Source organism: Tympanuchus pallidicinctus, unplaced genomic scaffold, assembly GCF_026119805.1.
Source record: "Tympanuchus pallidicinctus isolate F22 unplaced genomic scaffold, pur_lepc_1.0 scaffold36, whole genome shotgun sequence".
NCBI lineage: Eukaryota > Metazoa > Chordata > Aves > Galliformes > Phasianidae > Tympanuchus > Tympanuchus pallidicinctus.
In genome coordinates, this window is record NW_026294754.1 from 1,592,084 (window position 1) to 1,619,693 (window position 27,610).

Here is a 27,610-nt window from a genome sequence, read left to right on the forward strand (position 1 = left end):
GTGGTGACAGGACAAGGGGAATGGCTTGAAAGTGAGACAGGGGAGGTTTGGGTTGGAGATGGGGAGGGCCCTTAAACACCACCTCATTCCAACACCCAAAAACCTCCCAAGGATAAACCAGGCTGTCTGAAACACAGGAAGGACGTGGAGCTCTGGGAGCGGGTCCAGAAGAGGCACTGAGATGAGCAGAGGGCTGGAGCAGCTCTGCTGTGAGGAAAGGCTGAGGGAACTGGGCTTGTTGAGCTTGGAGAAGAGAAGGCTGCAGGGAGACCTCATGGTGGCCTTCAGTGCTTGAAGGGAGCGGATGAACAGGAGGGGGAATGGCTGTGTGTGAGGGTGGGTGGTGACAGGACAAGGGGAATGGCTTGAAAGTGAGACAGAGGAGGTTTGGGTTGGATGTGAGGAGGAAGTTTTGGAGGCAGAGGGTGGTGAGGCACTGGCCCAGGTTGCCCAAGGAGGCTGTGGATGCCCCATCCCTGCAGGCATTCAAGGCCAGGCTGGATGTGGCTCTGGGCAGCCTGGGCTGCTGCTTGGCGACCTGCACACAGCAGGGCTTGGAGCTGGATGAGCGCTGTGCTCCTGTGCAACCCAGGCCATTCTGTGATTCTATGATCCCACCAGCTAAAAGCAAAGCCCAAGGTCCTATTAGAAAAGGCATGCAATTTTAAAGCTCATCAAAATCTGAAAGAAGCTGTTCAGATGGGCAGTGGATGCTCTGCTCCTCCGAGTGCAGAGCTGGTGATGTCATTCTGCTGCAGGAACTCAGACACAAAGCATTCAAGAATGTTTGGAAGCAATGAGAAGCTGAGAAAATCAGTGATTAACCTACAAACCATTTGTTCCAGCACCGCACCTCGACATCAAGCCTGGAAACTTTTCTAAGCAGCCAGCTAAACACCAGCAGCACCGTGGGTTTCATTAAAATCAGTTTCTGCTCCTTTAAGCTTCTGATGTAATGAGAAGAAAGCCTGCATTACCCAGCTCTAATCACACAGCTGTGCCTCACACACCATTGCTTAAGTGCACAGATCATCAGCACACAGCCCTGCGTGGAAAAGCAAGCAGTGCTGACAACCCGGTGGGAGCAGAGAGAAAAGTGTTGTGCTGTGCAAGGCAGAAAGCACAGGCGTTGCTCTGCCCTCACTGTGATAAAGAGCCATGCTTCAGTATCTAATGGAACAGAAAGCAAGCTGCTGTTCTGCTGTATGAAAAGAGGAGACTCCTGAAAGGAAAGGTTTGGTGGCTGGTTAGCACACAGATGAGACGCCCAGTATCTTTCTAAATCAACAACTGAACGAGTGACAGCAAACAGCAAAGCATCGAAGACACATAATTGAGTTAAAAGATGGGAACTTGTGAAGCTTCTGCCTGTGAAATTGCCATTAACTACAGGGGCCCAAACTCAAAGCCCTCAGCAGCTAATTGAGTCAACCTGATCGATACTCTTTGTCTGCGAGCCCCGAGCCACTGCCTAGCACTTATAGCAGAAAGCATTCATTTGCAAGATGAAATCAATACGTTAATCTCACAGTTCCAGCAACTGTGATCTGACAGCAGCACTGGGAGAGATTTCAAGGTCATACATCCTATTCTTGAGAGCACTGTGCTGCTTTTGGGGCCTTGCGTGCCGGAGGTTTGCGTGTCCATCCCCAGCACTGTTAATGATGCTGACAAATAGAGGGTACCAGCAATTCCTCTGTGCCACAGCTTGCTGCTCTTGGCACTCCAAGCAGTAACGAGTCACTGGGGAGGCCCTCACAGGAGCCAGGGATGAAGAACCATTAGGTACAGCGCATTTCTCCACGCTCACATGGCTTTAGGAGGTCATTTGTTGCCAGACAGGGTCTGCAAAGGGCTCAGGCAACTCTCAGGAGTGACCTACAAAGGAAAGAGAAACTGGAATTGGGCCACTTCTACTTTATGGTGTATGGGACATGCAGGCTTCACCTCCTTATTTCATAGGATCACAGAATGACAGAATGGCCTGGGTTGCACAGGAGCACAGCGCTCATCCAGCTCCAAGCCCTGCTGTGTGCAGGTCGCCAACCAGCAGCCCAGGCTGCCCAGAGCCACATCCAGCCTGGCCTTGAATGCCTGCAGGGATGGGGCATCCACAGCCTCCTTGGCAACCTGTGCCAGTGCCTCACCACCCTCTGCCTCCAAAACTTCCTCCTATTTCATTTCCTAGGGCACAACGTGCTTGTCTTGTGTACCAGAGCTGCATCTTGTCCAAGCATTCTTCCAGAGAAGTTGCACTGAAATCTGAGTTCCTACTCATTGCTGGTGAGCACTTTCAAAACATGAGCAATAAGGAAACATCTGTGAGGCCAAATTAAAAAGAGAGAGAGAGGGAAAGAAAACCCTAAAAAGAATCAAATCTATCCAGCTCCTTCACTGTAAAGCAGAAAAACGGCCCTAAACCCTTCCAAATTCTCAGAGATAGAGTCAGTTAACAAAGCCCCAGCTTTCCCAAGGGATGTATCAAAGGAAGGTGGAGAAAGCTTCCTCACCACAAAGACACCAACAGGATAATCCCAAAAGTTGGGGATTTGGGGTGGTCCCGGGTGGAAGCTGGGCTTGGTGACCCTTGTGGATCTCCTCCAACTTGGGATATTCATTGTGTGGTTCTATCAAAGACCCTTTGCTCTCTCCAGCTCCTTAAAGGAGGTCACAGCAGTGTGGTGCGGGTCGGCCTCTGTTCCCAGCTCAAAGCCAGAGGAAAACTCACTGGAGGGGTGAGGCACTGGCACAGGTTGCCCAAGGAGGCTGTGGATGCCCCATCCCTGCAGGCATTCAAGGCCAGGCTGGATGTGGCTCTGGGCAGCCTGGGCTGCTGCTTGGCGACCTGCACACAGCAGGGCTTGGAGCTGGATGAGCATTGAGCTCCTCTGCAACCCAGGCTGTTCTGTGATTCTATGAGAATAGAGAACAACACCACAGTAACCTCCAGGGGAGGGGCAGGTTGGATATTAGGGAAAATTTCTTCTCCAAAGAGTGATGAAGCAGTGGCACAGATTGCCCAAGGGATGCGGGGGTCACCATCCCTTGGTGTTCAGGGTGTTCAGAACCATGGGGATGTGGCACTGAGAGATGTGGACACAGCATAGTGGGGTGGACTGAGCTTGGGGATCTTGGAGTGCTTTTCCAGCCTTAATCACTCCATGATTCCTTTCAGATTTGGTAAAAAAAATCAAACCCAGCAGCACTACGGCTCTCACAGACAAGCTCACCCCAAGATGAGAGAACACACAACTCCAGATCTGGAAGAAGCAACCCAAGGCACCGTGACAAAAAAGCACTGCTAAGAACAATATAAGAACAATATTTAAGAACAATATTTTCCCCTGTATTCAGCACTGGTGAGGCCGCACCTCGAGTACTGTGTCCAGTTTTGGGCCCCTCACTGCAAGAAAGATATTGAGGCCCTGGAACGTGTTCAAAGGAGGGCAACAAAGCTGGTGAGGGGTCTGGAACACAGGGCTGGTGAGGAGAGGCTGAAGGAGCTGGGAATGTTCAGCCTGGAGAAGAGGAGGCTCAGGGGAGACCTCACTGCTCTCTATAACTTCCTGAAGGCAGGCTGTGGTGAGCTGGGGGTCGGCCTCTGCTCTCGTGTCATCAGTGATAGGAGCAGAGGGAATGGCTTCAAGCTGCGGCAGGGGAGATTCAGGCTGGACATGAGGAAGTGTTACTTGTCAGAAAGGGTGGTCAGGCACTGCAATGGATGCCCTGGGAGGTGGTGGAGGCACCGAGCCTGGGGGTGTTCAAGGAAAGGCTGGATGTTGTGTTGAGGGACGTGGTTTAGTGGGAGCTGTTGGGAATAGGTGAACGGTTGGACTGGATGATCTTTTAGGTCTTTTCCAACCTGGTGATTCTATGATTCTATATACGGAATTATGAATGCATGAAAACCAATTTTAGATCATTATTTAAGAAGCCCAGAAATGAGGATGCTCATGCTTGACTTAAAACGATCTGCATGAACCAGTAATCAAGGAGAATATTTTTAGATGTGTCAGTCTGAGCTCCTAAAACAGAAATGCTGTATTAAAGTGATTACAGCAGTTTCCTTAAAAAAATCCTCCCCTACTTTTCGCTCTCATGCTACGGAAGTTCTACCCAGTTCCCCCAGTGCAAGAAGCAGAACTCATTCATTATCCCACAGTCTGCTCTCTTTCAACTCCTCCGTGAGACCAACGTCATCCACTGGCACAGCTGGGGAACTCCAAGGGCAGCACCAACTCCAGCACAACCCAACACAACACAACCTAAATCAACACAACCCCAACCCAACACAACCCAGCACAACCCAACACAACCCAACACATTCCCAGTATAAGCAAAACACAACTCAACCCAACCCAACCCACTACAACCTAGCCAACACAACCCAATACAACCCAAAACAACTCAACACAACCCCAATACAACCCCAGAACAGCCCAGCACAACCTCAACACAACCCAACACAACCGCAGCACAACCCGACATAACCCAACACAACCCCAACACAACCCAACACAACCCCAACACAACCCAACACAACCCAACACAACCCAACACAACCGCAGCACAACCCGACACAACCCAACACAACCCCAACACAACCCAACACAACCGCAGCACAACCCGACATAACCCAACACAGCCCCAACACAACTCAAGCACAACCCAACATAACCCCAACACAACCCAACATAATCCCAACACAATCCCAACACAACCCCAACACAACCCAACATAACCCCAACACAACCCAACATAACCCCAACACAACCCCAACACAACCCAACACAACCCAACATAACCCCAACACAACCCAACATAACCCAACCCCAACACAATCCAATACAACCCAACATAACCCAACCCCAACACAATCCAATACAACCCAACATAACCCAACCCCAAAACAACCCAACACAACCCAACATAACCCAACCCCAACACAATCCAATACAACCCAACATAACCCAACCCCAACACAACCCAACACAACCCAACATAACCCCAACACAACCCCAACACAACCCAATACAACCCAACACAACCCAACGCAACCCAATACAACCCCAACACAACCCAACACAACCCAAAACAACCCCAGCACAACCCCAACACAACCCCAGCATAACCCAACACAACCCAGCACAACCCCAAGCACATCCCAACACAACCCAACACAACCCCAAGCACAACCCAACACAACCCAGTATAACTCTAACAGAACCCAACACAACCCCAGCACAACCCAGCACAACCCAACACAACCCAGTATAACTCTAACAGAACCCAACACAACCCCAGCACAACCCAGCACAACCCAACACAACCCAACACAACCCAAGCACAACCCCAACACAACTCAAGCACAACCCAACATAACCCAGCACAACTCTAACACAACCCAACACAACCCCAACACAGCCCAACCCAACCCCAGCAGGCTGAGCTGATGCTGTCCCCTCCTGCACTCAAGGCTCCAATTGAAGAATTGTTTACCCCAAACCGTTTGCTGTTGATTTCAGTTCTCTGTCTGCTCTCTGCCAGAACTCTTTGATTCCGCCACTGCTCTCCTGCTGCAAGGTGCCAGATGAGGTCAGGCCAAAGGGCCATCGAACCCAATACCCGCCATCCTTACATGTCCAATAAATCAGAAAACATCCGAAAGAAAAATGAGGAGAAAGCTCGTAAAGCAGAAAACTCCGCCAAACACATCCACTGCGCTGCCTGAAGTAGCTCCAGGGGGATGAAAAAGAAAGAAAGAAAAAAATCCATTATTTTTAACAAAAAATGGGTGGCTATAGGTTTATTTTCTTTTCTTTCACACACGTATCAGGCAGAGCACATTTGGGCTCCCCATGGTACTGCTGGCTGGAGGATGCCCTCCCAGCCCGGCTGCGGAGTGGAATGGCTGCCCCTATTGATTCCACAAAATAAGAACATTTTGTGCTGTTAACACTACAAAAATTGTGCAATTTGCATTCATAACACTGCAGTTGTTCTCTTGCATTATTCCAAAGCAGCAATGGCTTCTTTATGTACAAAGAAAATGGTTCAACCAACCTCTTAAGAAAATTTATTCCCAGCCTTATTAGAGATATAACTCATCATTTACACCCCTGTCCTTTGAACAGATTTGCATTTTTAAAGGAGCTTAGGATTCTTTTTAGGAAGTTCACCCAAGTGGGAACCAAATGGGGAAACCCAGAAAAGCAAAGAACTGGGTGTTTGGGTTGGTTTTTGAAAAGAAAGCTTGGTAACTTTAGAGATGTTCCATCATTTTCTACTTTAAATATGTATTTTTTTGTTCCTCCCATTACTGCTGTGCACAGGAACCACTCATGTGGTGTTGATGAAGAGGAGAAGGACAGACAATACAGTGTCCAACTCAGAAGGGGTTTTTTGGGCAGTCTGTGTAGCTTTTATAGCACCCTACCTCCCAAAGCAGTCCCAGACAGACCGGTGCAATCAATAACAACGTTGAACAACTGTACACGGCCTTTGGGGGCCAATGAATCGCTGCCAATCCTTCATTTCTTTTCAGGTCACCACGCACAACAACGCCTTTTTTTAATTCTTTTCTTTAATTAAAAGCACTATTGAAAACTGATTGAGCACCGGATCGATTCCTTTGGCCTCAGGGACTGCCAGCAGCCTGCAGCATCACTGTCTGGGATCTACATGCTAAGCAGGAAAGCCCACTTCCCACTCCTGCGGTATGAAACACACCATAATGTTCGTATCATGGCATCCAGGAATTCCAGGGACATCCACTACGTTTATCAAAAATCAGTGGTTGTATTCTTGTGGGGCCCTTCCAGCTCAGGATGCTCTGTGATTCTGTGTCTGCAGTAAAGCAGAACCATAACATCTACAAGTCAGCAGGCACAGGGCAATGGGTTCCTTGTGGCCTCCCAGTACTTGAAGGGAGCGGATAAACAGGAGGGGGAATGGCTGTTTGTGAGGGTGGATGGTGATGGGACAAGGGGGAATGGTTTTAAAGTGAGACAGGAGGTTGCCCTGGGAGGCAAATGGACGAGGCCAGGCTCTTGCTGTTGTGTAGTGATAGGACAAGCAGTAACAGCCCAAAGCTGGAACACAGCAAGTTCCATACATAGATGTGGAAGATCTTTACAGGAAAGGTGATGGAGCACTGGCACAGGTTGCCCAGAGAGGCAGTGGATTCTCTTCTATGGCGCTATTCCAGACTCAGCTGGATGCCCACCTGTACAACCTGCTGTAGGGAATTGCTTTAGCAGGGGTTGGACTTGTTGGCCTCAGGAGGTCCCTTCCAATCCTTCTGATGCTGTGATCTGTGATTATGAGAACTCTTGCACCTGGGTGAGAGCCCAGGAATTCCCGGAGCTGAACTTCATGCCTGCAGCAGCCTCACAAACCTACAACAAGGTGTATTTCACCTTTTTCTGTTCTCTTTTTTTGCTTTCTAATCACCAGCAGACTGAGCAATAAGAAAGAATTGACGACAGCTGCTCAGTGTCTGAGAGCCACTCCTAGATGCCCCTATGAAGAAAAGCAAGAGCTCTGCACAAGACTGATAAATTCAGTGGGATCTGGGATTTGAGAAACCAACCCATGAAACGACCAACACAAAAGTGACCCTTCCCATCCCCTTTATGCACAGCTTTAAATACAAGCTAAGGAACGAAAGTTGCTTATTTTCTCCTTGTAAATTGGGTTGCCACGGTCCTTAAAGAGACTCAATCCAAACTGGCACATGGATTTACATTCGGATTTTGTGCACGTTTGGATTTTGTGTTGAGGGACACGGTTTAGTGAGAGCTATTGGTGATAGGAGGACGGTTGGGCTGGATGATCTTGTAAGGCTTTTCCAACCTTGGTGACTCTGTGGCCTTTTCAAGGTACGTTGAGACAGTTTTTATTGCAAATGAGCTGCAAAGCAGCTCCACTCCTGGCTGCAAAGAAGCAAGCAGCAGCACGGGCAGAACGTTTGCTGCTGAGGACATTTCAGCTCTCATTTTGCCACATAACCACCTCGAATTGCAGTCCATTCTTTGTCACGGAAGAACCGAGCAAAATATTTGAAAGCTTCCATATCTCAGCAGTTCCCTACAGCTCTGCCAACCAGAAAATGTGACATCAGCCTCTTAGCTCACTAGACAGCCTTCAGCACTCCGGTGTTTAAAAAGAAAAGCCTGCATTTAACAAACCCGAACAGACCACGAGAGAGGTATACAAGCCTAAATGGATGGCAGGAAGGGTGCATGAATATTTATGACTGTCTGGTGCAGAACAGCAGGAAGGGAAGCAACAGAGCTGAGTGAAATAGCATGATATAACAAGGGATGACACCTACCTAGCAGATGAGCACACATAAAGCCATTATGTGCACGGCTGATATCACCTGCAGCTCATGCCCACATGCTGCACTGACTTGGACACAAAGAAGAGAAGCAAGTCAAATTTCACAGCGGCAACATTTTTAAACGCTAAGCACAGCAAAGAAGCTGCAAGAATCCCACATTTCACATGTTGTTGTCACACTCCATGCTTCTCCTTTCAGTGATATGGGCCTCCTGAAGGATGCCAAAGAGCTCCTGCAAAAATATCAACATCTGCTTTTGCTACAGTCTCATGACGAAATCTGCAGCTCCTTAAGTCCATCTTAGAGAGATGCCTCCAGACAGCATAGAATCACAGAATAGAATCATAGAATCACCAAGGTTGGAAAAGACCTAAAAGCTCATCCAACCGTTCACCTATTCCCAACAACTCCCACTAAACCACGTCCCTCAACACAACATCCAGCCTTTCCTTGAACACCCCCAGGCTCGGTGCCTCCACCACCTCCCTGGGCATCCATTGCAGTGCCTGACCACCCTTTCTGACAAGTAATACTTCCTCATGTCCAGCCTGAATCTCCCCTGCCGTAGCTTGAAGCCATTCCCCCTGGTCCTATCACTGATGACATGAGAGCAGAGGCCGACCCCCAGCTCCCTGCAGCCTGCCTTCAGGAAGTTATAGAGAGCAATGAGGTCTCCCCTGAGCTCCTCTTCTCCAGGCTGAACATTCCCAGCTCCTTCAGCCTCTCCTCATCAGCCCTGTGTTCCAGACCCCTCACCAGCTTTGTTGCCCTCCTTTGAACACGTTCCAGGGCCTCAATGTCTTTCTTGCAGTGAGGGGCCCAAAACTGGACACAGCACTCGAGGTGCGGCCTCACCAGTGCTGAGTATAGGGGAACAATCACATCTCTGCTCCTGCTTGCAACGCTGTTTCTGATGCAAGCCAGGATGCCATTGGCCTTCTTGGCCACCCGGGCACACTGTGGGCTCACTTTCAGCTGAGCATCAATCAATACCCCCAGGTCCATTTCCTCTATGCAGTCCTCCAGCCACACCGCCCCAAGCCTTTATGCATGGAGTCTTTCATATGGAGGCATATGAATTTCAAGTAATGCCCAAAATTATTAAAGCTGCTAGGAAACAGAGCACCCTCACTCAGAGAGTTGTGAGGCAGTGGCACAGGTTGCCCAAGGAGGCTGTGGATGCCCCATCCCTGCAGGCATTCAAGGCCAGGCTGGATGTGGCTCTGGGCAGCCTGGGCTGCTGCTTGGCGACCTGCACACAGCAGGGCTTGGAGCTGGATGAGCGCTGTGCTCCTCTGCAACCCAGGCCATTCTGTGACTCTGTGAAAAAATGCCCTTATACCAGGGAAGAAAATATGAAATAAAGTGTTGTCACAACCCAGATGTCAGCACAGAGCAGAGGTTACACACACACACACACACACACACACACACACACACAAGTTGCTGGGCCCCATATTTGGCTGACCGCTCCTTCCTGTCAACTACTGCCATAGTTTACAAAGAGGGCCCAATTATTCCCTTATCTACAACAACCAGTAATCAAATGATTAACACTTCACTGCCTTACGAAAAGGGCGACTACAAAAATATGTGCTAGTCTGAAAAGCTCGTCAGCATTCATTTGCATTCAATCTTTTGAGTACTTCAGCAGAGAATGCACACAGGGCAATTGTCCAAGCAGCAGCAGCAGCAAGGCCCTGCTTGTGCCACAGCAATTCCCCAAAACAGAAGGGAACTGGAGCTGAAGCACTTCTCTGACCTAGAAAGAGCTTCTTCCCAGGGTCCTGCTCATGGCTGAGAGCAGCACAGCCTGTGTCACCTGGCAATGGTGCTGCAGGGATGCAGTCAGTGGGCACCATCAGTGGGCACGGTGCTGATGGGCTGAAGGCTGGATGTGATGATCTCAGAGGTCTTTTCCAACCCTAATGATACCATGACGACACAAAAGCAGACACATCCAGTTCCCTCCAATCCATCTTTTACATTCCAGCCAAAAGCCAGCTGTTACTGACCCCAAGATGGGGTTCAACAAGCTCTGACTCCAACAGGATCCTGTCTCAAGAGCAAAAACATCAGCACTGATGTACGTTGTCAGGAACAAGCAGTATCTTCATGTACCAACCACTACACAGGAATGAGATTCCTACTCACTAGGAATAACAGCAAATGGCAGATTACTTATCCTGAAACATGCACAATTGTTCTGGATCCTTGGCTCAAAGGAATTAGGACTAGGGTGTAAGTAGGCAGAATTGAGGACTGTAAAGCTGCCCTGGAAGGGATCTGCAATAGATTTTGACATCAGGATTACCCAAGGGAAATCTTCAGGAGTGCTGTGCTCTGTGAGATTATCCTTCAAGTTCAGACTGCCACACGTGTGCATACATCCAAGGGGGTTGTAAGTGGTTCTGCATCCGCGTTAATCAAAGAATGAGGCTGGGTCAGATTTCTGCACCAGATTGTTTTACCCTCTACATTTACAGCAGGAAACATCAGCTCTGTGAAACTCTATGCTTTCAGTTGTTTAACTCACAGCAGTACGGCGTGCTGCAGAGCTCCAGGACTTTGGGTTCCTCCCAGCCCAAATCACTTGGAGATTCCAAGACTCATCTCCCTTTCCCCTCCCACAAAAAGTAGTAAGAAAGCTTTCCAAAAACCCAGCAGTCTGAGATTGCTTCATGGCTCATGTGCCAAGATGTACTCCCATCCAACTGAATGCCATAGAATCATAAGCCTGGGTTGCAAAGGAGCTCAATGCTCATCCAGCTCCAAGCCCTGCTGTGTGCAGGTCGCCAAGCAGCAGCCCAGGCTGCCCACAGCCACATCCAGCCTGGCCTTGAATGCCTGCAGGGATGGGGCATCCACAGCCTCCTTGGGCAACCTGTGCCAGTGCCTCACCACCCTCTGCCTCCAAAACTTCCTCCTCACATCCAACCCAAACCTCCCCTGTCTCACTTTCAAGCCATTCCCCTTGTCCTGTCACCACCCACCCTCACACACAGCCGTTCCCCCTCCTGTTTATCCGCTCCCTTCAAGCACTGAAGGCCACCATCAGGTCTCCCTGCAGCCTTCTCTTCTCCAAGCTAAATGTCTTAAGTCTCCATAATAGAGAATGCAGAAATAGTGCAAGAAAGCCCTAAAAGTCCTCTTTTCCCCTCACTGAAGTTCTCATTTTTCTCCCAACTTCACGTTCTTCCCACAGCGCAATTCCTATCACGCACCATTTTGGTCCTGTGGCACATATTTCCGTACGACTCTGTGAGTTTGGTTACTTTTCATTTTCAAAACCTCAGGATAGATTTCCCTTCCCCAGGGGAACCTGTTGGTAATATAAAAACTCAGGGAGGAACAGTGCAATTTTGGCCACGCAGAAAGCTGTGGTGGGCAGACACTGCACCAAATGGCCAAGCTCCTTGCTCCTCCAAGAGCAGCCTGTAGGTCACCCCTTGCCACATCATTCCTTCCAATCCCACAGCTGAGCTGGCTCCTGCCATATTTTAATAGTGAAACACCTCCACGTTGCTTCATTCAAAGAAGCCTATGTTGAAATATTTGGGATCTGTTGATGAGGATCACCTATTAATAAGCGAGGAAACCTTTTGGGGAAGCGTGGGCTGGGAAAGGTGTGCAGGACAGCATCCTTACAGCTGTTTGCTGGCTCTCTCTGGGCTTTGGGCTTCAGCGGTGGCACAGCTCAGCAAAACCACCTCTGTCAAAGGGAAAAGAAATGATTCACAGCCATCAGGAAACACCTGAGAACATCCTCAGGGACACAGGGCCAAATCCAAAGTATTCACTGCACAATTATTCTATGTATAAAAATATTAACAGCCTTCCTACTGCTCAAAGAACCTGGAACACAAAACAGCCGTCCGTCTGGTAGCAGGGGCCTCTTGCACAACACCTGGGATGTCCTCAGCGTGTTCCTTGCTCACTGCTTACTATGAGCACACCCAAACCTTGCTCCAGTGATGCTGCAGCTCCTGAAAAACAGCTCATGCTACACAACATAACTGCATGACAAGCTCTGAAGTACTGCTAAGCCAATGGTGAACCTTGCAAAGGCTCCTCAGTGACAGAGGATGGGGAAGAGACTGCCCCCAAGAAGCAGGGTACAATTCTCCCCGAGGATCCTGCCTTTTATGTAACCAATCCACTGAGATCCAAATGCCACACCACAAAAAAACCCACCTGACTGTCACAGCTGACAGCTCGAGGCCTGAGGATGACTGGGTAAGAATCTGCTGTGCCACTGAGCTAAGTATTCAGCGCCATATGGATGCATTTGATGCTGCCTCCAGGCATTTTATGACCAGCAAGAGATGCAAGGAATTGTCACTTGTACTTAAAGTTTGGCAGTAGCTACGGGGGAAAGGAGGAGGCAGAAAAATGCATTTCCTAATATCTTTTTTTTTTCCAGGCAGCGTCTGCTGTTTGCTTTCTTTAGATACATTAGAATCCCGTTTTACTTGGTGCTCAGACTGTGAGGTTACACGTTATCTTGAGGGAGATGCCTGGCTTCATAGAATCACAGAATGGCCTGGGCTGAAAGGGAGCTCAAGGATCACGAAGCTCCAACCCCCCACCAATGCAGGGCCACCAACCTCCCCATCTCACAGCAGCCCAGGCTGCCCAGGGCCCCATCCAACCTGGCCTTGAACACCTCCAGGGATCACAGGGGCATCACAGCCTCTCTGGGCAGCTGTTCCAGCCCCTCACCACTCTCTCTCTAAACAACTTCCCCCTGACATCCAACCTCCAGCTGCCCTCCCTCAACTCCAAACCATTTCCCCTTGTCCTGCTGCCATCTCCCCTTGCACAGAGCTGACTCCCCTCCTGTCTGCAGGCTCCCTTGAGGCACTGCAGGCTGCACTGAGGTCACCCCGCAGCTTCTCTTCTCCATGCTCAACAAGCCCAGCTCCCTCAGCCTGTCTTTGTAGGGAGGTGCTGCAGCCCTCTGCTCATCTCTGTGGCTCCTCTGCACCCTCTCCAACAGCTCCCTGTCTTTCTTGTGCTGGGGGCTCCAGCCCTGGACATAGTGCTGCAGATGGGGCCTCACAAGAGCAGAGCAGAGGGGGACAATCACCTCCCTGTCCCTGCTGGCCACCCGTCTTCTGATGGAGCCCAGGATCCCATTTGCTTTCCCAGCTGCAGGAGCACTGCTGGCTCATGTTGAGCTTTTCATCCACCAGGACCCCCAGGTCCTTCTCTGCAGGGCTGCTCTCAAGCACTGCTCCTTCCAGTCTGTATGGATGCCTGGGATTCCTCCGGCCCAAGTGCCAAGCCTTGCACTTTGCTGTGTTGAACCTCATTAGATTCACCCACGCCCACCTTTCAAGCCTGTTGAGGTCCCTCTGAATGGCATCCCTTCCTTCCATCATAGAAATGGTTTATCAGGACACGCAGCACTGATCTGCAGCAGAAGCAGCACAAATGTGGAGCAAACCCCCACTGTATTTCAAGGCCCAAAGGGGTCACACAGACCAACCCAAGCTTTTTGGAGACTAACCACATTTTTAATGATTTCTACTCGTTATTCTTTTCCACTAAGTAAATCTTAATAAGCACTGGCATAGCTGATAAAACAGCACAGCTCTGATTATTAATGGGTGGGCAAGATTTCCCCTGGGATACACAGCATGTCTTGTCCCAGTGACAAAAATACACGGTGATAAACGGCCTCATTAACTCGTGTTATTTTGTTGGTAATTAGCTTTACTTTTCCTCCCAAAATGGGAAACATATGAAAGAGCACAATGAAAAATCTTGTTCTGTTTGTTTGGTCTCAGCCACGCCGAAATGAAGCAGTGCCCATGGGTCTGTGCCCTGCTTCCATCTCACAGCCAACCCGTTTGCCAACCACAGCTGTGCTTTATTTCTTTCTTTTCACACAATTAAGTTGCACCCTGTGAAACCTTCCCACAACAGCTCTTTTGTTCGCCACAGAAGACAAACAAGAGCCAGCTCCTTGCTACAGGATGAGGAGAATCCATGCAGCACAGCCCTATGCATACATACCAGCATATAGCATGATCTGGGGGCAGTTTTACCTCGCTGTTTGTCAGAGAACATCATTAGGCTTGCACTCATCTTCCCTGTAAACACGGGGTTTCAATCACACTGAACTCCAAAGCCAAAATGCTGTAAGCAGGAGCTCCTCAGCCCCATCCCTGCAGGCATTCAAGGCCAGGCTGGATGTGGCTCTAGGCAGCCTGGGCTGCTGCTTGGCGACCTGCACACAGCAGGGCTTGGAGCTGGATGAGCACTGTGCTCCTCTGCAACCCAGGCCATGCTGTCATTCCATGATTCTTGCTCACATCTACATCTCGAAATCTGCCACCAGCCTGCACCAATGGGCTCTACACCCTGCTGGCTCCTGAGCCATGTGTCCTGCAGGCAGCTTCCAAGAGACGGAATGTGAACGGCGCCGTGACTTAAACTGAAATACAACCCAAAGTGATGCAGGTTTGAAGGAGGACGCTGCCCATGTCTGGATGACTGACGCCCTTTACGCTGGTGCAGGAGTCAAAATCTAGCAGAGCTAGGAGCCATTATCAGTGGGAAAAGTCTCAGAGGCTTGTATAGGCCTTAACAAAAATGCTAAGATGTTTACATGCATACTTCATGCATACCATATGCAAATGACCAAGCAAGACCAGAAGTGTGGTTAACAGAGCTACACATGCAAATCATTGCGGTCGATGTGGTTCCATTCAAACGACTGACAGACAGCAGAGGAAGAGCAAATTTAAGATAAGACGACAACAACCACTCAAGTGGTGCACAACTATCCGCAACCATCAGCTCAGTGTCAGAAAACCACAAAGCAACCAACAAAGGAGGGCAGCTGGAGGTTGGATGTCAGGGGGAAGTTGTTTAGAGAGAGAGTGGTGAGGGGCTGGAACAGCTGCCCAGAGAGGCTGTGATGCCCCTGTGATCCCTGGAGGTGTTCAAGGCCAGGTTGGATGGGGCCCTGGGCAGCCTGGGCTGCTGTGAAATGGGGAGGTTGGTGGCCCTGCATTGGTGGGGGTTGGAGCTTTGTGATCCTTGAGCACCCTTCCAACCCAACCATTCTGAGATTCCCTGGTTGGCTTTAAACTCAGCTATGGGATAACTGTCCATATAGAAGAGGGAAGACAAGAATAGTTACACTCTGGGATAATTTTTGAAGTACCTTGAATGACTGTGATAAAGAAGTGGAGGTTTTCCATGGAGAACGTTGACCCTTTGCATATCTCTGATAATGCTGACCCTTACATCTGCCCTCGTAATACAGAGATGGCTTCTTAACAAAAGCTGTGGTGGCTCTCTATGAAAGGCAGCCCTGTACCTTCATCTGCTTCTCACACCACAAACTAAAGTCGGGAATGAAAGTAATCTTCCTGTACAAATTTCTGACGGCTGTAGCTTCAGGCAAATTGGTGTCACTCAGGCTCTTAAGGAAGAGAAAGGAACTGTCTGTTCCTGCCCAAGCAGATTTCTCTCAAATCACTCCACCAGGGATCCCTGATGTGCCCATCTCTGAGGTCAGTGTGATATGGAGCATAGGATGCAGCCTTGAGACCTCCATGTGTCTCTTGGATTTCACAGAATGGTTTGGGTTGGAAGGGAGCTCAAGGATCACGAAGCTCCAACCCCCCACCAATGCAGGGCCACCAACCTCCCCATCTCACAGCAGCCCAGGCTGCCCAGGGCCCCATCCAACCTGGCCTCCAACACCTCCAGGGATCACAGGGGCATCACAGCCTCTCTGGGCAGCTGTTCCAGCCCCTCACCACTCTCTCTCTAAACAACTTCCCCCTGACATCCAACCTCCAGCTGCCCTCCCTCAACTCCAAACCATTTCCCCTTGTCCTGCTGCCATCTCCCCTTTCCAAGAGTTGCTCCCCTCCTGTCTGCAGGCTCCCTTTAGGTCCTGGCTGCAATGAGGGTCCCCAAACATAACCCCAACACCCCAGTGTCAGTGATTTGTTAAGCAGCACTAAATATTGCCAACTTCCATCTTCTAGACTTGAGGGAAGGAGGCACAGTGCGGCTACCTGCACTCCTGCCACAGTTGAGCTGAAATGCCTTTCCTGAGCTCGAGGATGAGGGTCTGCACAGCTCAGAAATAAAACACTGAATAGATGTGGTGCAACTCCATTCATGAGGACAAAACTGCACGCTGATGGTTCTGGATTGAGCTGTTTGGGTTGCAGTTTCAGCACATCCCTATTCCCTTCACTTTCTCCCAGCTCAGTCAGTGATGAGAACCACAGCTTTGCTGTGAGCACACTGGGATAAATTCAGAGAAATTAAGTGGTTTGAGAGTCAGCTTGCCCTTACGCCTCCAGTCCAGGTATAAATGCAGTTACATTAATGTTTCATAAGGTGCTCTGAGCACAAGCAAAGCAAACAATCTGGCTCTTGCTCGTATGGCAGCTTACAGACAATTCCTACTTGCTTTATTTCTACTTTACACATCATCATTACATCAAATTTCAATAAGAATTTCACTTCCAATTTATGTGCATTTTTACAGTGCAAAAAAAACATCAGCATAAATGCTGAACGTGTTTAAGGCTCATCTTTACCACAAACGTTTGCCCTTGGGTCAAAGCATTCCAAAAAGAGCTCTGGGAGGCCATGCACCAAACTCATCCTGGGCTGTGCATCCCATACTGAACACTGCAGCACTTCCACCTTCACCAGAGCCATAGGAAAGCTGTGCCATCCCCAGCCTGGGGATGGTGGGCTGTTTCATATTTATCCTGCCTCTCCATTTAACAGCATGCTTATTTATTAGCTGTCGTAATTCCTGTTACAATTGCTTTAAGGATCAAGTTGCATTTACGCTAAAATTGGAACCCATCAAGTTTAAGAGCCCAATATTTAAGTTATTTTTTTTATAGTCATGCAGGGAGAGCTTAATATTCACATTATATACATTGGCAGCTAAAGGCCATGGAGATAAATCCACTTTGGGAAGCATTTTTTGCCACGCAGGCTCCATCATTCAGACACCTTATTAAAAACAAGTGCAGCACTGAGCAAAAAATCCACAAGGAGACCAGAAGTAATTAATCCTAAGATCCAATTTTTACATCCCAGTGTTTTAAATACCTAATTATCTGCTTTCGAATACTCTGAAGATGTCAAATGCTCCATCCACAGACCAAGAGTAATTAAGGCACGGCAGGCAGACGCTCCTTGGGAAGTGCTATCAGCTCCTCGAGGAGCTCCAGCAGGAAGGGCAGGAGGCAGGGGCTGCTCCCCAGCACCAGGTTCATGCAAGGGCTGTGATGAGAACGGCCCTCCCTGCTTCAGAGAAACGCTCTGCATGCTTCCTACTTGCACAGAATCACAGCCAGCTCTGTTCTTTCCCTCTTCCACTCTTACAGTTGGCTTTGGAATGAGCACGTGAAGAGTGGAAACAAATATTTCTTTGGAACTTCAACCCACTGCACAACAGTCAGCTTCAGGGGCAGCTGGTCTCTTCATTCACTTCTCCTGGAGTGGACCATTTTTTATTCTCATTTCAGCACAAGCATATGCATATTAGTAAAGCAAATTAGCAAGGGGGATGGCTTGAAAGTGAGACAGGGGAGGTTTGGGTTGGATGTGAGGAGGAAGTTTTGGAGGCAGAGGGTGGTGAGGCACTGGCACAGGTTGCCCAAGGAGGCTGTGGATGCCCCATCCCTGCAGGCATTCAAGGCCAGGCTGGATGTGGCTCTGGGCAGCCTGGGCTGCTGCTTGGCGACCTGCACACAGCAGGGCTTGGAGCTGGATGAGCATTGAGCTCCTTTGCAACCCAGGCCATGCTGTCATTCTATGAATACAAGGAAAAAGACAACATGCGCTCTTCTATCACTTCATATGTCCTAAGGAGCAGTGGGAAAGCAGCAAGAGAAGACATGCCCTGCAAGCAGATGTCCAGACACAACCAATTATACAAGACACTAATTGCCACAGAAACATTTTGAAAACAGGAGGCAGAAAACCAAAAGATAATTGTGCATTTCTAGCTTAAATACCTTTAATAAAGTATTTGTTTCCAACACAATGCTCGCAGCCAGTTTATGCAAGAATCTGTGTATAAATCCTCAATGATTTCAAAAAATAATTGTGCTTAAATAGGATAAGCTAACATTAAGAGGCTAATATGACATCTAGTATGAGAAGCACTATTCTGGATTCTTCAGAATCCTGGTGATATTCTCTTGCTAAATCACTCATTTTGTTACCTCTGCAGTAAGGCACAAAGCAGAGAAACTTCCCAGAAGTCAATCTCACTGTACAAGGAATGGATTGAAGTTGAGGGAGGGCAGCTGGAGGTTGGATGTCAGGGGGAAGTTGTTTAGAGAGAGAGTGGTGAGGGGCTGGAACAGCTGCCCAGAGAGGCTGTGATGCCCCATCCATCCCTGGAGGTGTTCAAGGCCAGGTTGGATGGGGCCCTGGGCAGCCTGGGCTGCTGTGAGATGGGGAGGTTGGTGGCCCTGCATTGGTGGGGGGTTGGAGCTTCGTGATCCTTGAGCTCCCCTCAACCCTGGCCATTCTGGGATTCTGTGAATCAAATTAGCAAAAAGCAGTAACTATTAGGGAAAGGTTGTAACCCAGCTTACAAGACCCTTGGGTTCAGTTTAGTTAACAACAGATTACTCATTTGCTTTGCTTACTCCAAAGGACTCCACAGTTAGGTAGAACCTCACTAACATGAAACAGAAAGATCCCACTTTTTGGGATACGTTGTATTTGTAGAGGAAGAGCTAGGACATCAAGAAAGAAGTCTGAATTTTGCATGCTTAAGGACAACACATCTCCACCAAGAAAGGAGATCAGAGAGCGCTGCCTGGAAGGACACACAGACTTCAAGGAATTGTTTTAAGCCACAAAGTGCAGGTGTGATGGGAAATCTCCTCCTGACACCTACATCAGCACTGTAATGCTACTCCCAGTGCAGCTGCAGGTAAGTAGGGGTGAGTTTCATCTGTGTTGACATGAGCTCTCATCCCAGCTGGTCGCCCACAGCTCCCATTGTAGCACTGGTATCCATGCTAGCAAAGATGAAGGGATGGTTCTGCAGCAGCTTTACTGGAAGCCTATTTTAATCTTACAACCAGCTGTGCCACAGGGGCAGTCAGGAAAGCTCTACCAGAAGGGTATAAGGCTAGAGCACAGCACCTTGAGATTTTCACTGCACTTTGCCCTGAAATACATAGCATAAATGGAGCCTGATCTTAACAAGACACCACCCAACACTCCTGCTGAGCCCCATCCTCACTGCTTGTATTACACTATAGCTGCCCAATGCACCTCGAGGAGTGCATTGCAATTATCAAGCATTTACACTGCATTTCTCTGCTCCAAATCCAGTCAGAACAGGATCTCATTTTCATTTTTTAGTCCATTTCAAACCTATCCAGCCTTTGCCACCCTTCCTCGAGGTGTTTCAGCTCCCTGTGACACAAAGCCAATACTGACCTCTTCCCTATTCAAGACATCCACCAGAAATTCTCAGAGCCAACTGGAGAGCATCTCAGTAAAGCCTGTAATCGAGGAGCACAGCACAGACCTGGAGAGTATTATCTTTGTCAGCTAAAAGAACTGCCTGAATTATTAATTCCCATAAAGTCTTACTGAAAAGGTTCTAATAATTTACTCTTGAATAGCTGGAAGAATTCAATGCATTGCAGATTCGCTTTTTACGCTGCAGGATTACCTCATACATTATACATATTGCTTAACATACAGAAGCCAAACAAAAGCACTCCCTCAATCATCAGCTTGGTTGTTGCAGCAATCCAGGAGCCCCTTAACATTGCACACCTTTCTTTTGGAGCTCCTATCTGCTCCAAGCCAACGCTGCCCTCTTCCCCACACCTCACTGCCCTACGGTCACCCTCAGAATGAACCCATCTCCATCCTCTGCCATCCACAGAAGGGCTTTACAGCAACGCAGCTAACTCTTAACTTTGCATTTAACTTCTGTTCCCATCATCTTCTCTCTAAGGAACCAGATTCGCTGCTGTGACAGGGATAATTGGAACCTCCCAGGCACTGCCCAGCTGGGTCTCCCTGCCCTGCTGGGGAAACACAGGGAAGAAGTTACACTTCTGCAAAGAAAGGCAGCTAAACGTGCATCTTCAACCTGAATTTTCCCTTCCAATCATCCGATGGCTGGCAGTCTGCTTCAGCTCCTTTACCTCCACGTGATGCCTTCCTAATAAAACCCTGCTCTCTGCAGGTCGCTACAAACACATCCTTAGGACATCTGTCACCACCACATCTGGTGTTTGAGCATTATCTACTCTTGCCCTTCAGCCTACCGAGTTTCATTTCAGCTCCTCAGGGGCACAGCTCCCTGACACCGTATGTCTACTATGTCTGAGCACAGCTGGATCTTTTCTTAGTAAATCCTTTGCTTCCCAGTGCAGGCAGAGCTCCTTCAGCCCAGCTGCAAGGCAAGCAAACCCGGATGGACACCACCATCCATCCTGCCAAAAGCTATTCATGTCAACAGGAAGTGTGACAGAGAAATCACGGCTACAAAGCACGCAGTCCGAGACCACTTCAAATGTTTAGCTTCCAATTTCCCTCCCAGCTGAGGACACAGAGTACAGTTTCCACCCTCGTCCTGTTACCACGTAATCACGTCCCAGTATGCAGCACACAAGGCTTCCACAGCTCCTGCACCCCATGCTGAAAGGAATGCTTAAGACAAATTAGCCCTACCTTCCTAAATATGTTTTGCCCTTGAAAAAGACGTAACACAAACCAAAAAGGCTTCCTGGGCTTTGGAGCAATGAATTGGAGAAATTTCAGGTGACATACTAATGTGTTAGAGATGACTATTGTCACTTTTCACCCTCCACTTTTTACCTAATGGACGTGCTGCACCAATGTCCACCTGGAAAAGAAAACAGTTCCTTCTGTGGCTCCCTCCCCTCATGATTACTTACCCTGTGCTGACCCAAAGAAAATTCTGCCCTTTCACTGCAGCAACTCAGGACAAGGAGATATGGGTTCAAGGGGGAATGGCTTGAAAGTGAGACAGGGGAGGTTTGGGTTGGATGTGAGGAGGAAGTTTTGGAGGCAGAGGGTGGTGAGGCACTGGCACAGGTTGCCCAAGGAGGCTGTGGATGCCCCATCCCTGTAGGCATTCAGGGCCAGGCTGGATGTGGCTCTGGGCAGCCTGGGCTGCTGCTTGGCGACCTGCACACAGCAGGGCTTGGAGCTGGATGAGCGCTGTGCTCCTCTGCAACCCAGGCTATTTTATGTTTCTATGAACTTTTCTCTGAAGGAAGGAAGGAGAACAGCTAAACAGAACAAGCTCCCATCGCTTCCTCCTCAGTGGCTCCATCTCATCCCCAAACCCACAGCTCCTGGACAACTCTGGAGGAACTCAGACCTGACCTTTGCTCATCCCAAACGAGGCAGCAGAACAGCTTCCACAAGTGCTCTTCTTTCAAATTCATCCTTCAGAGAGCGAATGCAGGTGAGTATTTCTTCAGAACAAATCTCAAGCAAAGTCTTCAAGTGATCCTGACTTAAGGTCAATGCAGCCTGGCTTCTAAGGGAAGCGGCTCGTAAGGGAAAAAAAGGCAGAGAACATTCTGTGCGCTTTCATTAAGCACAGCTCACCACAAAGCACAGCGAGGATCCAGGCAGCGTTTGCTGATGCAAGCTGACAAGGATGGATGTGGAGAACACCTGGGGACTGGTGCAAAAATAGCTGGGGATGTACAGCATCTTCTGCACAACAAGATGCTTCGCCTGTATGACGCAATGCCACAGCAGCACAGGGGAAAAAGAGAGGACACCAGAATAGACTGCAGCAAGCTTACCAACATGCTGTGCAAGAGCTGCACAGGATCCTGCTTTTCAGCACCAAAACCACTCCACGACTTACTTTTCTACCAACAGAAACCCAACTCCACTGCAGCACACCTTAAGAAGCCACACTACCTGTTTCTCCTTCCCAGCTCTGCTCTCCATACAACCCATACCGTACAACCACTCAGGTTGGAAAAGACCACCAAGGTCCCCAAACACAACCACAGCCCATCCCCACCATGCCCACATCCCTCAGTGCCACATCCCCACGGGTCTGGAACAACCCCAGGGATGGTCAGACCCCTGCACTCCCTGGGCAGCTGTGCCACTGCATCACCACTCCTTTAGAGAAGACAAATATTCTCCTCCTGCAGTACTTTGCAAGCAACAATAATGGTAAATTGCTTCACACAAAGACTCTGTTGCTGATGGGATGAGAGGAAATGGCCTCAAGTTGCATCAGGGAAGGTTTAGGTTGAGTATCAGGAGGAAGCTTTTGGTAGGAAGGGTTGTTAAGCACTAAAACAGGCTGCCCAGAGAGGTAGTTTTGAGTCACCATCTCTGGATGTGTTCAAAAACCACCTGGATGTGGTGCTCACGGCCATGATTTAGTGGTGGGTCGTTAGAGTTATGGTAGTATGGTTGAGTTGTGGCTATACTTGATCTTCAAGGCCTTTTCCAACCAGAGCAATTCTGGGGTGGCAGTGGGGAATCATCTGCTGAGAACAAAGCAGCTGGCAGATCCAATGTAAGAGCAGATTCTCCAGTCAGGCATTCCAGGCGAGTGCTTGGGAAGCATCAGATCAGTGAGAGAGCACACAGCTGCCCTGGAATCCCTTGAAAACACTTCATGCAGGGCACTTCTTCACTGCCCCATCTTCCAAAAGGTGAGAATTGACTGAACCTGAAATTAAGCATTCAAAGGTGGCTCTCGAATCCTTGACTCATTCTCAGCAGTGCAAGTCCTGCACCGTCTGCAACAAGCATTTAAAATATCGACCACACAATTCCATAGGGAAATTCTTCTCTAGTGGTCAGGCCTTACTGTAGGGAACGTGCTAATAATTAGCACAAGGCTCTTCTCAAATTTACTACATGTTCTGCAGTTTAATGATGGAAAACTCAGCTGTATTTCACAGAAGAAAAATCCTTTGTGTAACATTAAGTAAAACTGCACAATTCCTAAGGCCACAACTGTATTAACAGTAAATTACTTGCTTCAACACTTCCAGGAGCCTGCAGACATAAATAAACAGATGGAAGCAGTCTTGAATGGAGAAAGAGGAAAATAATTTTTCAGCACAAACCAACAGATGATTACAACACTGGGATAGTTTCAGTGAGGAAAGCTTTTTTTCAGGACTGCCATTATGCTACAGCATCCAAAAAAAGTGCTAAATGTGACGGGATGCAGCCTTCCCACCTGCCTGCTGCTATGCAGCTCCAGGAAAGTCACATCACAGAATGGCCTGGGTTGCAAAGGAGCTCAATGCTCATCCAGCTCCAAGCCCTGCTGTGTGCAGGTCGGCAAGCAGCAGCCCAGGCTGCCCAGAGCCACATCCAGCCTGGCCTTGAATGCCTGCAGGGATGGGGCATCCACAGCCTCCTTGGGCAACCTGTGCCAGTGCCTCACCACCCTCTGCCTCCAAAACTTCCTCCTCACATCCAACCCAAACCTCCCCTGTCTCACTTTCAAGCCATTCCCCTTGTCCTGTCACCACCCACCCTCACACACAGCCATTCCCCCTCCTGTTCATCCGCTCCCTTCAAGCACTGAAGGCCACCATCAGGTCTCCCTGCAGCCTTCTCTTCTCCAAGCCAAACAAGCCCAGTTCCCTCAGCCTTTCCTCACACAGAGCTGCTCCAGCCCTCTGCTCATCTCAGTGCCCTCCTCTGGACCCACTCCCAGAGCTCCACGTCCTTCCTGCGCTGGTGGCCCCAGGCCTGGATGCAGCGCTGCAGATGGGGCCTCACAAGAGCAGAGTAGATGGGGACGATCACCTCCCTCTCCCTGGGAGGGAATCCCTATTTCCTCCTCCAAATCACACTGAGTTCAGTTCAAAGCCAACTAAAACTGCAGTGGCAGGTAGTACAATCACAGAGTTAGCTGCACGGATAAAAGTCACTCCAATGGCTGCTTAGCCCCAAAAAATTTTTTTAGAAGTTTAAATCAGAGAGAAAAAACAAGGAATTTGGGAAAACAATTATAAGTATGAATTGAGTAATAAAGAACTGGCAAGAAAGGAGGAGCTGAGAAGGTACGACAAAAAGTTGAGCTGAGGCTGGAAAAGGGATGGGAAGAGACCCAGCATGCCAAGGCTTTGCTGTAAGGCACTCTGAGGACAGCAGGAAAGGCCAAACAGCTCCGGATTTCCTCCAGATGACACGCCAAACTCCAACTTTCCTCAGCCATTTGAAGTTGAGCCTCTTGCTGCTCTCACCTGCCACGCTGAGAGGTTCTCCTGTAGCTCTATGCAAGCAAGCACGAGAAGCTCTGCTTCAGTGCAGCCACTCCAGCTTTGATGCAGACGTGAAGAGATGTTCAGCCATTTTGAGCGAGCCAAGGACACAACACTCAACAACTGCTTCAGGAGCAGATGCATCCATTTAAAACCAGAAGAAAACACATCAGGTAACACAAGCAACAAAGACGAAAGGTGGAGAAACTCCAGCATGAGGAGCTGCCTACTCCTGCCTAGCAAAGTCAAGATGAGGTCAGAACTTGCTTTGAAAGAGGAGATAATGCAGCACAGTATTCCGCTGCCAATTAATACCGCTACACATGAAAGTTAAGCCTCCTTCACCTCCCTTCACAATGCTGCCTGCATCCATCAGGAAACATTACCTGCAGCTTCAGCTGCTTTTACAAAAGAAAACGTTCTCCACTTACCTGCATTTCTAATTGAATGCCCTCTCTGCTGGCCCTGAGCTCACGCTGCTCCCACCGAAATGCATCGATCTCTGTCTGCACGCTCCACTCCTGCTGGCAATACTTGCAAGGAATTTTGGTCCCTCCATTTCCTCTACCATCTCAGACATCTCCTGGATGATTCAATCACCCATCTAACTCACATCCCACCGTCAGGCTGTAAATGAAATCCCTCCCACCCCACCAAGCAGGGTTTCTCATGGCCACTGCTGGCAGAAGAGGACTGAGTCGGTCATCAGTACGTACTTCCTACCCCCAGAGAAGACAATACCTTCTTTAACACAAGCAAAGTGCCCAGCCCTACAAGCTGCAAGGAAACTTCAGCGGTGAGGTTAACGCAGCACTGCCTGCCCACTTCTCTGCAGACAGCCTCAGGGTCTCTGCAGGGCCCCACTCTCAGCCCATGACACAAAATCATTCTCCCCAACTGCAGCAGCAGCTACTCGGCCCCTTGGCAGAGACACAACTCACAGCAATACTGTCAGTCCTGCATCACACACTGCTTGGAGCCACGCCAGTGAAAATTCACCCTTTGGGGGCCCCCTCTCCTTTTCGCTGCCCATCTATCCTAGATTTAATTTCCCTTCCCTTTGCGTTGCACATATCAAGAGCATTAAGAAAATGAATTGGCTGTAACTCAAACCTAGAGAGAGGTAAGTACAGGAAGCGTAACAGGAAGCATTTAGAGAAATGGAATAAACGGACCTCTGCATTAATTACAGGAATGGTGGAACGGGGTTTGTTTGCTGCAGTAATTGCTGATTGCTCTCCCAGAAGCGAATGACTGAATAACATCACTCAGCAGGACAAAAAGCACTCATGGATACAGTCTCAAACATTCACAGTACAAAGGTTTAAGGAGTAACGACTGGAGATGGAAGACGCATCCAGTGGAAGTTAAGAACGTTTCACCCTTAGCAGGTTTACCTGCAGGCAGAGGTTGGTGGCCCTGCCTGTGGTGGGGGGTTGGAGCTTCATGATCCTCGAGGTCCCTTCCAACCCAACCGTTCTGTGATTCTATGAAGGAAGCAGATCCAACTGTAGAGAAAGAAGTCCATGGGACCAAAGGTCTCTCAAAGAATCATAGAACCCTTAGAATTGGAAGGGACCTCTGGGAGGCATCTAGACCAACTCTCCTACAATGAGCAGGGACACCACGAGGCATGCCAAGTTCATGGAATCATCCAGGTTGGAAAGAACCTCCAAGATCCCCAAACACAACACCAACCCACCCTGATGCAGCCAGTTCTGGCCACATCTGAAGACAAAATAGCTAACTGCTCACCACAGCTGCTCCAGTATTTCTACCAGAGCCTTTCAGTTCCAGGCAAATATGCTTCAGCTTTAAAGCAAAGCCTTAATGCTGTGTGTTGATGACACCTACACATGTCTAGATGAGAGAACACTACGAGCCTGCAAATCCCAGAATAGCTGAGTGGCATCTCCAGGGATACTGGCATCAAGTCAAGTCACGGAAACGCTTCCAGTATGTCCCATCTCTCTGTAATAAAATGGAAGCAACTACAACGGGTGCTGAATAAAGAAACATGCATCAGCATCCACCTGTATTCTACCAGGTGCCTGCAAGTGAGTTCTTTATTGACAGAGAGTGGTGAGGGGCTGGAACAGCTGCCCAGAGAGGCTGTGATGCCCCGTCCATCCCTGGAGGTGTTCAAGGCCAGGTTGGATGGGGCCCTGGGCAGCCTGGGCTGCTGTGAGATGGGGAGGTTGGTGGCCCTGCATTGGTGGGGGGTTGGAGCTTCGTGATCCTTGAGCTCCCTTCCATCCCAAGCCGTTCTGGGATTCTGTGAAGGCAGCCACACAGGAAACACCTCCAAAGACACCATTGGACTTGGTGGCTGCACAGCACTGGCATTGCCACTGGTCTCAGCGAAGGGACTGACAGAAAAGCTTCCAACGTGGCCAAAAAATGCCCAAAGAGAAGGAAGGACTACTGAGCACATCCTCATTTCAGCTGGTTCTCATCACTGTCAAGCCTTCAGGATTTGCCTTTGGCTTTGTAAAAAAACGCTTCAAGAACTCCGACCTCAGGCTATGAGTAGTGCAGTAACTGAAGCAGACAGCATCCCACCAGGCGTGCCGGGGGTCAGAGAGGACTTCTCAGAGCACACAGCAGAGCTGAGGCAGCCAACACACTGACATCTCACAGTGGTGTAGCAGTCAGCCAGCAGAACTGACTGACTGGGAACAAGGAAAAGTTACACTCTCATTCTATAAAGTCAAGTTAAACAAATGCCACAATTGAGCCCTCCAGCTGAATAAGGCTTTCCTTCCTAACTTGAGAGCCAACAGGAGGCAGCCCCAGCAAGGACATTGCTCCAGGGCTCAGCAGCATTCCAAGCAGGTCCACATACCCAATAGAAAGCCATTCAGCTTTTCAACTTTGTGTAAGCTCAGTAAAGAAATAAAATAAAATATACCATAACCCCCAAACTTTCTACTTTTATCACCCCTGTTGTGACTGCTGCTTATTTACTGAGGCACTGCTTTGTTTAGACTGC

General features: G+C 49.1%; 1 protein-coding gene and 1 long non-coding RNA gene across 3 annotated transcripts in view; one reads left to right on the forward strand and one right to left on the reverse strand.

Annotated features, from left to right (window-relative positions):
• Positions 1-27,610, reverse strand: part of RAB6A (RAB6A, member RAS oncogene family) — a 58,144-nt gene that overhangs the window by 25,789 nt on the left and 4,745 nt on the right. The gene's annotated exons all lie outside the window — the stretch shown is intronic.
• On the forward strand, positions 1,970-24,048 carry LOC128088671 (uncharacterized). The gene is made up of 3 exons (XR_008210331.1): positions 1,970-2,038; positions 11,136-11,402; positions 23,950-24,048. It is a non-coding gene; the product is annotated as an uncharacterized LOC128088671 (long non-coding RNA).